The sequence below is a fragment of the Balaenoptera ricei genome, chromosome 2 (assembly GCF_028023285.1).
Source record: "Balaenoptera ricei isolate mBalRic1 chromosome 2, mBalRic1.hap2, whole genome shotgun sequence".
Lineage (NCBI taxonomy): Eukaryota > Metazoa > Chordata > Mammalia > Artiodactyla > Balaenopteridae > Balaenoptera > Balaenoptera ricei.
Window position 1 is genome coordinate 152056266 of NC_082640.1, and position 14562 is coordinate 152070827.

Here is a 14562-nt window from a genome sequence, read left to right on the forward strand (position 1 = left end):
GAATTCTCTTAGCTTTTGCTTGTCTGCAAAGCTTTTGATTTCTCCATCAAATCTGAATGAGATCCTTGCCGGGTAGAGTAATCTTGGTTGTAGGTTCTTCCCTTTCATCACTTTAAGTATATCATGCCACTCCCTTCTGGCTTGTAGAGTTTCTGCTGAGAAATCAGCTGTTAACCTTATGGGAGTTCCCTTGTATGTTATTTGTCGTTTTTCCCTTGCTGCTTTCAATAATTTTTCTTTGTCTTTAATTTTTGCCACTTTGATTACTATGTGTCTCGGCGTGTTTCTCCTTGGGTTTATCCTGTATGGGACTCTCTGCGCTTCCTGGACTTGGGTGGCTATTTCCTTTCCCATGTTAGGGAAGTTTTCGACTATAATCTCTTCAAATATTTTCTCTGGTCCTTTCTCTCTCTCTTCACCTTCTGAGACCCCTATAATGCGAATGTTGTTACGTTTAATGTTGTCCCAGAGGTCTCTTAAGCTGTCTTCATTTCTTTTCATTCTTTTTTCTTTATTCTGTTCCGCAGCAGTGAATTCCACCATTCTGTCTTCCAGGTCACTTATCCGTTCTTCTGCCTCAGTTATTCTGCTACTGATTCCTTCTAGTGTAGTTTTCATTTCAGTTATTGTATTGGTCATCTCTGTTTGTTTGTTCTTTAATTCTTCTAGGTCTTTGTTAATCATTTCTTGCATCTTCTCAATCTTTGCCTCCATTCTTATTCCTAGGTCCTGGATCATCTTCACTATCATTATTCTGAATTCTTTTTCTGGAAGGTTGCCTATCTCCACTTCATTTAGTTGTTTTTCTGGGGGTTTTTCTTGTTCCTTCATCTGGTACATAGCCCTCTGCCTTTTCATCTTGTCTATCTTTCTGTAACGGTGGTTTTTGGTCCACAGGCTGCAGGATTGTAGTTTTTCTTGCTTCTGCTGTCTTCCCTCTGGTGGTTGAGGCTATCTAAGAGGCTTGATGGGAGGCTCTGGTGGTGGGTAGAGCTGACTGTTGCTGTGGCTGTCAGAGCTCAGTAAAACTTTAATCTTCTTAACTGTTGATGGGTGGGGCTGGGTTCCCTCCCTGTTGGTTGTTTTGCCTGAGGCAACCCAACACTGGTGCCTACCTGGGCTCTTTGGTGGGTTTAATGGCAGACTCTGGGAGGGCTCACGCCAAGGAGCACTTCCCAGAACCTCCGCTGCCAGAGTCCTTGTCCCCACAGTGAAACAGAGCCACCCCCCGCCTCTGCAGGAGACCCCCCCAACACCAGCAGGTAGGTCTGGTTCAGTCTCCCCCAGGGTCACTGCTCCTTCCCCTGGGTCCCGATGCGCACACTACGTTGTGTGTGCCCTCCAAGAGTGGGGTCTCTATTTCCCCCAGTCCTGTCGAAGTCCTGCCATCAATTCCCACTAGGCTTCAAAGTCTGATTCTCTAGGAATTCCTCCTCCCGTTGCCGGACCCCCAGGTTGGGAAGCCTGACGTGGGGCTCAGAACCTTCACTCCAGTGGGTGGACTTCTGTGGTATAAGTGTTCGCCAGTCTGTGAGTCAGCCACCCAGCAGTTATGGGATTAGATTTTACTCTGATTGCGCCCCTCCTACCGTCTCACTGTGGCTTCTCCTCTGCCCTTGGACGTGGGGTATGCTCCTTGGTGAAGTCCAGGGTCTTCCTGTCAATGATTGTCCAGCAGACGGTTGTGATTCTGGTGCTCTCGTAAGAGGGAGTGAGAGCACGTCCTTCTACTCTGCCATCTTGGTTAATCCACCTCGAGGTTCGACGATTCTCATTTCTCATCTCCTTGTGCTCGGGTTCGCCATTCCAGCTGCTTTACTAGCAATCTCCCTACTTCTTGATCTTTTCTTAGAGTTTCCATATCTCTGCTTGTATTACCCATTTGTTCTTACATGTTGTTCACTTTTTCCATTAGAGCCCTTCGCATATTTACCATAGCTATTTTTAACCCAGTGATAATTCTAAAACCTCTGCTGTATATGAGTCTGGTTTTGAGGCATGCTTTGTTTCTTCAGATTGTGTTTTTTGCCTTTACAGTGCTTTGTAATTTTTTTGTTGATATCCAGACATGATATATTAGATAAAAAAGAGGAGGTAAATAGGCCTTTAGTGTGACGTTTTATGTTTATCTGACTAGGAGTTAGGCTGCATTTACTATTTGCTGTAGCTGTGGTGTCAGAGGCTAATATTTCTTGTAGTGTCCTTGTTTTGGTCTGCTATGTTGTCTTTGGGTTACATAGAGAATCCTTAAATAGGGTCTCAAACTTGAAGTTCCTTTACCTGTAATCCTCTGTTATTGTACAGGAGTTGTATTGATGTGGAGGTAAGGTGGTGGGAGTTCTGTAGTACTGTGATTAGGTCTCAGTTTTTTAAGCCTGATTTGGGTATCTCTTCCCCTGTTTGAAGGGTAGAGGGAGCTGGAATTAGGTACTTCCTTTATCCCAGGTTGGCTAGACACTGTAAAGTCCTGGTATGTTAGGCTCTGTTAAAATAGGTTTTTTTTTGTTTTTTTTTCAGGCAGTCCTTTTTAAGAAGAACAGAGAGCTCTGGGTATATTTAAAAATGATTACTTTTCCCTCCCCCTGCTGGAAACAAAGATTTTTCTCAGATTATCACAGTTGAAAACGTGGTAGGGCTCCTGGAGGTAAAACTCAAGAAACTGTTGGGACCTTTCAAAGACTGAGTCCCCTCACAGGTTTTCCTTCTAAGCTAGGCTACACTGAGTCTCCAACAATTCGTCATTTACTGTTTAAAGTGTTCCTACTAGTACTGGCTCTATCTGAGGGTTTATCTTCCTGGGCTTTTGCTTCTTGCACACTGCTATTCTCTGTATCTACCTGTCTCTCTCTCTCTAGTTTTCAAGGTAGAGGTTTGCTCTAGGGCTTCAATTCCCTGACAGATTTAAGAAGAGTGGTTGATTATCTTTTTTTCTTTTCAGCTTTTTTATTGTTGTAAGGACAAGGTTGATGAATTCCAAGTTCTTTACATGCTGGACCTGATTGAAGATTAGTTTTGAATCTTTTCCACAGTTTCGTAATGGTAAAGACTTGGTACAAAACCGTTTGTCTGATTTGGCAGTATTACTCATTTGGAATGTGATTTACTTCTGGCATCAGGTTTGTACATTTTGAGGTCATGCATTGTAATTTGCAAGAACGAGTAAAGAACTTTTCCAGAGGGAAGTTGATACTAGGACTGACTTTCGTTATTGGTGAGATGGCTCGTTCTTAGCCCATTTACTGTTATTCTGTTGGCAAGTGTATTTGGGGGTGACAGCCACCTTTGTTTCCTACGTTGATAGTCAAAGTTTCATTTTTATACGTGTATACCTTACAAAAAACACCAGATTTTTACAGCCTGTTGGGAATAGGCTCATGTCAAATTACACTAATTTGCACTCTGATAAATATACTGATGATGCTAAGAGTGGTTATTAAAATCTTGTGCTGATACTTTGTATTTATGGAACCAATTAATTGGATAACCTATTTAGACTGGGTGTCTTCACTTAATTAGTACATTGCTCACTAATTATTTTTATGAGTAAATAGGGTAATGTTAATCCTTAAATTTTCTGTGATATGGTAAAAAACTTAATGCACATCATGAGTATTAGATATCTTGGCAGAAATTGAGACATAAAAAGAGAAATTGGTCTAAATTATACATAAAATGTAGTTTTCTTTATTTTCTTTTGCACAACATTCATATTAAAAAATTACTGTGTTACAGAAAATTTAGACAACTTTTTCTTAAAATAAGAGAATCACCCTTAATTCCACCAGTGTAATATGACTATAGTTACCATGTGGGTGTATGTGCTTTCTAGTCCTTTTTTGTATAGATTATTTTACATAGTTGTGATCATAACTTATTTTTAAATGTGTGCTTTTCTTTTTGCAATTAGTAGTGCATTTTCTCATTCTGCATCATTGTGTTTTTTGTTTTTTTTTTTTTAAAGATTGATTGATTGGTTGATTGATTGCTATGTTGGGTCTTCGTTTCTGTGCTAGGGCTTTCTCTAGCTGCGGCAAGTGGGGGCCACTCTTCATCGCGGTGCACGGGCCTCTCACTATCGCGGCCTCTCTTGTTGCGGAGCACAGGCTCCAGACGCGCAGGCTCAGCAGTTGTGGTTCACGGGCCCAGTTGCTCCACAGCATGTGGGATCCTCCCAGACCAGGGCTCGAACCCGTGTCCCCTGCATTAGCAGGCAGATTCTCAACCACTGCGCCACCAGGGAAGCCCCCCATCATTGTGTTTTTAATAGTAATATTTTTCATTGAGAAAGGTATTATTAGGTTGATCAGACCTATCACTGTGATGAACTGTGTGTGCATTTAGCTTTTTTTTTTTTTTTTTAATAAATTTATTTATTTATTTTTTATTTTTGGCTGCGTTGGGTCTTTGTTGCTGTGCACGGGCTAAGCGGCGAGCAGGGGCTACTCTTCCTTGCGGTGCTGGGGCTTCTCACTGGGTGGCTTCTCTGGTTGCAGAGCAGGGGCTCTAGGCGCGTGGGCTTCAGTAGCTGTGGCACTGGGGCTCCAGAGTGCAGGCTCAGTAGTTGGGATGCACGGGCTTAGTTGCTCTGCAGCATGTGGGATCTTCCAGGAGCAGGGCTCGAACCCATGTCCCCTGCATTAGCAGGCAGATTCTTAACCACTGCACCATCAGGGAAGCCCTAGCTTTTCCATGTCTTTTGGTTTAGCTTTTCTCTGTGCTGTTTCCTTGCCTGGATTTTCAGAGGTCTCAGTCTCTCTTTCTTTTAGTTTCTCTGTCTTTCTTTTAAGGAGTATTTTATGTGTTTCATGTTCTCTCCCACAGGGCTAATTAACTTTTACTGGATCTTGAAAAATGGATTTTTTTCTCATATGATTAAAAAACAATGCTTTAGGACTTATACTGCCAAAGTGATTCACACAGTTCTAGTCGAAAAAATGGAAAATTTGTAACTAGGTGATAAAAATGATCTCTTAGATATGTCAAACTTGGTATTCTAGACTCTCACCCTTAGGTTGTAAATTGTCTTTACTCAAATAATTTAATATTTTATGTTGTACTTACAAATTGGATTTTTTTCTTACCTGTTTGTGGGTTTAATTTGACATCTTTGTCAGGATTCCTTATTAGATTTCTCTGTAGTCTTCTGACTTTTCCTCTGTCCTGTCACTTTGTGTTTAGAGTTGAATTGAGTCTAGTCATTTGAATGGAAAGTCAGTATTAACAGAAACTTACAGAAACTTCTACTAAGTCTGATGATTCTGAACCCACCTAATTCTTTATGCATAATCTTCAGCAACTTCTCAGCAACCATTAGTTAATTTTCATTGTAAATTATACACTAGATAATTGAATGTTTTTTAAATGGGACAATTGTTAATTGAACTTTTATTGTGATTCAGGTACTCTGTTGAGTGCCCGAGACAACCACATGGATAAGATATGAATTAAAGTCTTGAGGAGGCAAAAGTCCAAAGGAAAGACAGAAATCTCTACAGTTATGACAAATAGGGAACTGTGCTCATATAAAATATGCTTTGAGAACATAGGGAGGGAGTAATGATATCCCCAGAGTGGAAGATTAAGGAGTTTGAGAATGGCACTTGAAGGAGATGACCGTTGAGTTGATTGCAGAGATATTTTTAAACCTAAAATTCAAGTACCTGTTCTCCAAAGTTTCTTCAACTCTAGACTTCTCTGGTTAAGTTACAGTGTGCCATAGCATTCAGTTATGGATCTGTAGAAAAAGAATTATTGCTTCTAACAAGGACCCTGATATTTTACATGTTCAGGATCAACAAAGCAAAATTATATTTTTCTTGGCATATTATGCTTACTAGTAATATTACTATAACTACTATACTACTGCTACTGCATCTACCTCTTCCATTACTATTACTACTGTGTTGTTAGTACAATGCTATTTCTAATGCTATTACTTCTACTCCTCCTGTTCCTTCTACTACTACTGCTGCTGCTGCTGCTACTTTTACTAGATGATACTTGTTTTTTCCGGGGACAACTTTATATTCCTTACAGATTTAAGATGGGAGATTAGATCAAGTTTTAGGCACGATTTTCAAGAGAAAAAAGTGACTATTTCACAAAAACTTAATAAAATTACCCTCATTTTCATATTTATTTACAGCTTATAACAGTTCATGCATTGATAACAAAGAGACAGCAGTATGATTGCTTTATGGTAGCCTAGTGTAATTGATATGATTGCTTCACAGTAGCCTAACCTATACACTAATGAATGAATCATTATAAAATTTTTATGGCATACAGTGTTTCAGTCATATTCATAATACAATATTAGAAACATTGTTACATTAAAAGCACCCCACTTACCTGTGGAGATAAGCAGTTTCTCCAATTATGAGAGAGTGGCATGGTGTATGGTAATGTAATTCTTTGGAAGCAAAGTTACAAAACAGTAAGAAAATGAACACATTATTAATTTTATTTTAAATACCACTCACCTTATGCCTATGTAAGGATAGGCTATGCACTTCAGTACAAGTTTTGCACGATGTTCTACACAATGAATACTTGGGTGATGTTGATGATAATGATAAAAAAATCTCATACAGTTCTTGCTGTACAGTTATTAAGTTTTCCACAGGAAGAGCACACATACACCTTAGATGAGTTTTCTTTTTTATATTCTTTTCCATTATAGATTATTACAAGTATTGAATGTAGTTCCCTGTGCTATACAGTAGGACCTTGTTGTTTATCTATTTTATATATAATTGTTTGTATCTGCTAATCTCAGACTACTAATTTGTCGTCCCCCCCATTCCTCTTTGGTAATCATAAGTTTGTTTTCTATGTCTGAGTCTGTTTCTGTTTTGTAATAAGTTCATTTGTATCATATTTTATATTTCACATATAAGTGATACCATATGATATTTGTCTTTTTGTCTGACTGACTTCACTTAGTATGATAATCTCTAGGTCCATCCATGTTGCTGCAAATGGCAGTATTTCATTCTTTCTTACAGCTGAGTGGTATTCCATTGTGTATATATATACCACATCTCCTTTATTCATTCATCTGTTGATGGACATTTAGGTTGCTTCCATGTCTTGGCTATTGTAAACAGTGCTGAAATGAACATTGAGGTGCATGTATCTTTTCAAATTAGTTTTCTCTGGATATATGCCCAGAAGTGGGATTGCTGGATCATGTGGCAATTCTATTTTTAGTTTTCTGAGGAACCTCCATACTGTTTTCCACAGTGGCTCTACCAATTTTCAGTCCCACCAACTGTGTAGGAGGGGTTCCCTTTTCTTCACACCCTCTCCAGCAAAGTCTGTAGACTTTTCGATGATGGCCATTCTGACTGATGTGAGGTGATACCTCATTGTAGTTTTGATTTGCATTTCTCTAATAATTAGCGATCTTGAGCATTTTTTCATATATCTATTGGCCATCTGTATGTCTTCTTTGGAGAAGTATCTCTTTCGGTCTTCTGCCTGGTTTTTGATTGGGTTGTTTTTTGTTTTTGTTGTTGTTATTGAGTTGTATGAGCTGTTTGTATATTTTAGAAATCAAGCCCTTGTTGGTCACATCTTTTGCAAATATTTTTCCCCAGTTCGTAGGTTGTCCTTTCATTTTGTTTATGGTTTTCTTTGCTGTGCAAAAACTTATAAGTTTGATTGTGTCCCATTTGTTTATTTTTTGCTTTTATTTCTGTTGACTTGGAGACTGACCTAAGAAAATGTTATTATGATTTATGTCAGAGAATGTTTTGCCTATGTTTTCTTCTAGGATTTTATGGTGCCATGTCTTGTATTTAAGTCTTTAAGCCATTTTGAGTTTATTTTTGTGCATGGTGTGAGGGAGTGTTCTAACTTCATTGATTTCAATGTGGCTGTCCAGCTTTCCCAAAACCATTTGATGAAGAGACTGTCTTTTCTCCGTTGTATATTCTTGCCTCCTTTGTTGAAGATTAATTGTCCATAGGTGTGTGGGTTTATTTGGGGGCTCTCTAGCCTGTCCATTGATCCATATATCTGTTTTTTTGTGCCCGTACCATGGCGTTTTGATTACTGTAGCTTTGTAGTATTGTCTGAAGTCTTGGGAGGGTTATGCCTTCAGTGTTGTTCTTTTTTCTCAGGGTTGCTTTGACAATTCTGGGTCTTTTATGGTTCCATATAAGTTTTAGGATTATTTGTTCTAGTTCTGTGAAAGATGTCATGGGCAATTTGATAGTGATTGCATTAAATTTGTAGATTGCTTTGGGTAGTATTCTGGCACTCCTTCTTTGTCTTCTTTCTCATTGTCTGGCACTGGTTTGGAAGCTCTTATCTCCCATCAAGTCATCTTCTGTTAATTCCTTGGTGTGGTGTCTGTTAGCTGTTGAATTTCTCCAAGATCCATATCTTGAAACTCGTTACCCACCCCCCCCCCACCCCCAACTTTCTTTTGCCATCTCTTTCATGATCTCTTACAGTCGCTTTCATGATTCCTTGATTGGCTTTGTCATAAATCCTGTGAAGTCATGCACAACATCTGGACACCATTTTCTCCAGCAGGAAATTGTTGTTTTGGGTTTGTTGGCTTTCACGGCTTTTTCTGTAACAGTGATAGTATTTTCAGTGGTGTAATCCTTTCAGACTTTCATGATGTGTTGGGTTCTCTTCCATCGTATTGATAGTCCTTTCCATAGAGGACTGTGTGTAATGAGCCTTAAGGGTCCTTATTAGAGATGTGTTTGGGGGCAAGTGGACTACTTTGACGCCTTTGGTGTTGAACTCATGGGGTTCTGGGTGACCATGGGCATTGTCTAATATCAAAAGAACTTTAGAAGTCAATCACTTACTGGCAAGGCACTCCTTGACTTAAGGGACGAAGCATCAATGGAACTAGTCCAGAAAAAGGGTTCTCATCGTCCAGGCCTTCTTGTTGTGCAATCAAAAGAGTGGCAGCTTGTGTTTATTTTTTCCCTTCAAGGTTAGGGGTTTAGCACCTTTATAGATAAGGGCAGTCCTGATCACAGGTGCTTACTTCTCTTCCTTACTAGTAAATGTTCTTTGTGGCTTTTCACCCCCCACCCCCCCCAGAATAGGGTTCTTTCATTTGCATTAAAACCTGTTCAGACAGATATTCTTTCTCCTTAGTGATTTTCTTAATGGTGTCTGGGAACTTGTCTGCTACCTCTTGGTTGATGGAAGCTGCTTCTCCTGTTGTCTTGACATTTTTTTAAGCCAAACTTCTTTCTAAAATTGTCAAACCATCCTTTGCTGGCATTAAAATTTCCAGCTTTAGGTCCTTCACCTTCCTTTTGCTTGAAGTTGTCATATAATGGTTTTGATTTTTCTCAAATCATATTAGACTCTATAGGTATAGGTATAGCAATCCTGCACCCACATAAAAGCTGAATTTTCAATATGTGATAAAAAAAAGGTATTTTGCAAAAACTGCAAGGTTTTTGTGCCTTCTGGCTTCATTACAGCGATGACTTCATGAATTTTCTTTTCTTTTTTACAATGGTTCTTACAGTGGATTCGTTTATCTTGAAATGGCGGGCCTTGGTAGTTGCAGACCTCAATCTATGATGCATATCAAGCAATTCAACATTTTCTTGTAATGTCATGACTTTTCTCTGCTTCTTGGAAGCACTTCCAGCATCACTAGTGGCACTTCGTATGGGTCCCATGGTGTTATTCAAGGTTTATGGTACTGCACTGCACATTATGAAAAATACGAAGAAACAAGAGAGATCACTTTTTACTGCAATATGTAATTTGCTGGAGAGAGAAACTGTTCATGCAGAGATGATTGGCGTCACACGGCATTTTAAGTGGATACTCAGAACACTTGAACTCACCACAATAGCAATGGGATGTGGCTACGAAATTATCGTAGTAATACAGTATGTACTACAGTTAATTTTATGCAGTTATGCTTTAATACTGCGTCTTTACATTTGTTTACATTTTCCTCAACTGCGAATGGCACCATGTACTGTCTGTGTTTGTGTGCCTAAACTTTGATAAATTTTAACGTTTTATAATGGATTTGTGTATATTTTATAGTAGTAAATGACAAAATAGATTAGTATCTACATATATTTTATGCATTCATATCTATTTTTTTTCTTAATTATTTTTGGTATTTCTCGGCTGCCTAGTTCATCTGTGAGTTTTTTTCAAATTGTCGCAAATCTCCAAAAACTTTTCCAATATATTTATTTTAAAAAATCCATGTGTAAGTGCACCCATGTTGTTCAAGGGTCAACTGTAATATGCTTTAAATTGTTTTCTGCTTTGTTCTTATCTATAGCTGGATCCTTATTTTCATGAAAGATAGAGTGCAAGCCTCTCTAGTTTTTTGAGTTCTGGTAGCCAAAGTTTGAGTCTTTGACCAGTGCACTAATACCATGGTAGAAAGTTTTGTATTTATTTTCTTAACAGTGTTACCTTAAATAAAGTTCCAAAGGGTTTAATTGCCCTGCTAAAGAAATCTGTATTACTTAGTTATGTAAAGTTACGAGGATTGCCTAAAGGGACGAGGAAAGAGTCATCAAAGCTTTTCTCTTGCAGTTATTGATTTCAAACTTTTTTTTGCATTGGTAGCAATGAAAAATCATTTAGTCCTTAATGGACTTGAAGAAACTCATGGAATTGCTATTGCTTGTGTCTTCACGGAGTGAAAGAGTTTGATTAAGTTGCCCTTTTACCAATGTAAATAAGAAAAGGACTAGTCTAGATTTTCTTCTAGGCTTCTATTTCATTTACAGTTTTTTTTTCTTTTCAAAGATATACTCACCTTATTTTAATACATCCTAAAAATTGATGAGTATGGTTAATATGTTAGTGTGCCCCTCTCCCCAAAAAGCTATATTAAATCAATGATGGTGCTTTTAATGAAGAATAGGACATAATATTAATAGTTTAATGTTATGTAAACTAAAACAATCTTCCCTGAGGGGAGAGGGGGTTGAAATTTACCACACAGTGATTATGCTTATGAAAGAATAAATAGGAGATTGGTTCAAGATGGCGGAGTAGAAGGATGTGCGCCCACTCCCTCTTGCCAGAGCACCAGAATCACAACTAACTGCTGAACAGTCATCAATGGCAAGACACTGGAACTCACCAGAAAAGATACCCCACATCCAAAGACAAGGGAGAAACCACAATGAGATGGTAGGAGGGGCACAATCACAGTAAAATCAAATCCCATAACTGCTGGGTGGGTGACTCACAGACTGGAGAAAACTTATACCACAGAAGTCCACCCACTGGAGTGAAGGTTCTGAGCCCCACGTCAGGCTTCCCAGCCTGGGGTCTGGCAACGGGAGGAGGAATCCCCAGAGAATCAGACTTTGAAGGCCAGTGGGATTTGACTGCAGGACTTCGACAGGACTGGGGGAAACAGAGACTCCACTCTTGGAGGGCACACACGAAGTAGTGCGTGTAGCAGGGCCCAGGGGGAAGGAGCAGTGACCCTATAGCAGACTGAACCAGACCTACCTGCTAATGTTGGAGGGTCTCCTGAAGAGGTGGGGGGTGGCTGTGGCTCACCGCGGGAACAAGGACACTGGCAGCAGAAGTTCTGAGAAGTACTCCTTGACATGAGCCCTACTGGAGTCTTCCATTAGCCCCACCAAAGAGCCTGTAGGCTCCAGTGCTGGGTCGCCTCAGGCCAAGCAACCAACAGGGAGGGAAGCCAGTCCCACCCATCAGCAGACAAGCAGATTAAAGTTTTACTGAGCTCTGCCCACCAGAGCAACACCCAGCTCTACCAGTCCTTCCCATCAGGAAGCTTGTATAAGCCTTTTAGACAGCCTCATCCACCAAAGGGCAGACAGCAGAAGCAAGAACTACAGCCTGTGGAAAGAAAACCACAATCACAGAAAGATAGACAAAATGAAAAGGCAGAGGACTATGTCCCAGATGAAGGAACAAGGTAAAACCCCAGAAAAATAGCTAAATGAAGAGGAGATAGGCAACCTTCCAGAAAAAGAATTCAGAATAATGATAGTGAAGATGATCCAGGACCTCAGAAAAAGAATGGAGGCAAAGATTGAGAAGATGCAAGACATGTTTAACAAAGACCTAGAAGAATTAAAGAACAAACAAACAGAGATGAACAATACAATAACTGAAATGAAAACTATACTAGAAGGAATCAGTAGCAGAATAACTGAGGCAGAAGAACGGATAAGTGTCCTGGAAGACAGAATGGTGGAAATCACTGCTGTGGAACAGAATAAAGAAAAGTGACTGAAAAGAAATGAAGACAGCCTGAGACCTCTGGGACAACATTAAACCCACCAACATTCACATTCTCTGAGTCCTAGAAGGAGAAGAGAGAGAGAAACGACCCGAGAAAATATTTGAAGAGATTATAGTTGAAAACTTCCCTAACATGGGAAAGGAAATAGCCACCCAAGTCCAGGATGCACAGAGGGTGCCAGGCAGGATAAATTCAAGGAGAAACACACCGAGACACATAGTAATCACACAGTGACAAAAATTAAAGACAAAGAAGAATTATAGAAAGCAACAAGGGAAAAACAACAAAGAACATACAAGGGAACTCCCATAAGGTTAACAGCAGTTTACACTTTCTTCTCAAGTGCAAACAGAACATTCTCCAGGATAGATCACATCTTTGGTCACAAATCAAGCCTTGATAAATGTAAGAAAATTGAAATCACATCAAGCATCTTTTCTGACAACAGTGCTATGAGATTGGAAATTACAGGAAAGAAAACATGAAAAACACAAACATATGGAGGCTAAACAATACGCCACTGAGTAACCAAGAGATCACTGAAGAAATCAAAGAGGAAATCAAAAAATACCTGGAGACAAATGACAATGAAAACACGATGATCCGAAACCTATGCGATGCAGCAAAAGTGGTTCTAAAAGGGAAGTTTATAGCAATACAATCCTACCTCAAGAAACAAGAAAAATCTCAAATAAAGAATCTAACCTTACACCTAAAGGGACTGGAGAAAGAAGAACAAACAAAACCCAAAGTCAGTGGAAGGAAAGAAATCAGAAAGATCAGAGCAGAAATAAATGAAATAGAAACAAAGAAAACAAATAGCAAAGATCAATAAAACTAAAAGTTGGGGGGATTCCCTGGTGGCACAGTGGTTGAGAATCTGCCTGCCAATGCAGGGGACACAGGTTCGAGCCCTGGTCTGGGAAGATCTCACATGCCGCGGAGCAACTAGGCCTGTGAGCCACAACTACTGAGCCTGTGCGTCTGGAGCCTGTGCTCCGCAACAAGAGAGGCTGCAACAGTGAGAGGCCTGCGCACCGCGATGAAGAGTGGCCCCCACGTGCCACAACTAGAGACAGCCCTCGCACAGAAACGAAGACCCAACACAGCCAAAAATAAAAATAAATAAATAAAAATTAAAAAACAAACAAACAAACTAAAAGTTGGTTCTTTGAGAAGAAAAAGAAAATCGATAAACCTTTAGCCAGACTCATCAAGAAAAAGAGGGAGAGGACTCAAATCAATAAAATTAGAAATGAAAAAGGAGAAGCTACACCAGACATCACAGAAATACAAAGCATCATAAGAGACTACTACAAGCAACTCTGTGCCAAAAAATGGACAACCTGAAAGAAATGGAGAAATTCTTAGAAAGGTATAACCTTCCAAGACTGAACCAGGAAGAAATAGAAAATATGAACAGACCAATCACAAGTAATGAAATTGAAATTGTGATTAAGAATCTTCCAACGAACAAAAGTTCCAGGACCAGATGGCTTCACAGGTGAATTCTATTAAACATTTAGTGAAGAGCTAATACCCATCCTTCTCAAACTCTTCCAAAAAGTTGCAGAGGAAGGAACACTCCTCTGCACCCATCACCCTGATACCGAAACTAGACACAGATACGACAAAAAAAGAAAATTACAGACAATTATCACTGATGAAAATAGATGCAAAAATCCTAAACAAAACACTAGCAAATGGAATCCAACAACACATTAAAAGGATCATACACCATGATCAAGTGGGATTTTTCCCAGGTATGCAAGGATTCTTCAGTATATGCAAATCAATCAATGTGATATACCATATTAACAAACTGAAGAATAAAAACCATATTATCATCTCAACAGATGCAGAACAAGCTTTTGACAAAATTCAACACACATTTATGATAAAAACTCTCCAGAAAGTGGGCATAGAAGGAACCTGCCCAACATAATACTGGCCATATATGACAAACCCACAGTCAACATCATTCTCAATGGTGAAAAACTGATAGCATTCCCTTTAAGATCAGGAACAAGAGAAGGATGTCCACTCTCGCCACTATTATTCAACATAGTTTTGGAAGTCCTAGCCACGGCAATCAGAGAAGAAAAAGAAATAAAAGGAATACAAATGGGAAAAGAGGAAGTAAAACTGTCACTGTTTGCAGATGACATGATACTATATACAGATAATTCTAAAGATGCCACCAGAAAACTACTAGAGCTCATCAGTGAATTTGGTAAAGTTGCAGGATACAAAATTAATGCACAGAAATCTCTGGCATTCCTATAAACTAACAACGAAAGATCAGAAAG

At 39.3% G+C, this 14562-nt stretch overlaps 1 protein-coding gene across 3 annotated transcripts in view; it reads left to right on the forward strand.

Annotated features, from left to right (window-relative positions):
• The window catches only part of FUT8 (fucosyltransferase 8), a 321610-nt gene that overhangs the window by 65241 nt on the left and 241807 nt on the right, over positions 1 to 14562 (forward strand). The gene's annotated exons all lie outside the window — the stretch shown is intronic.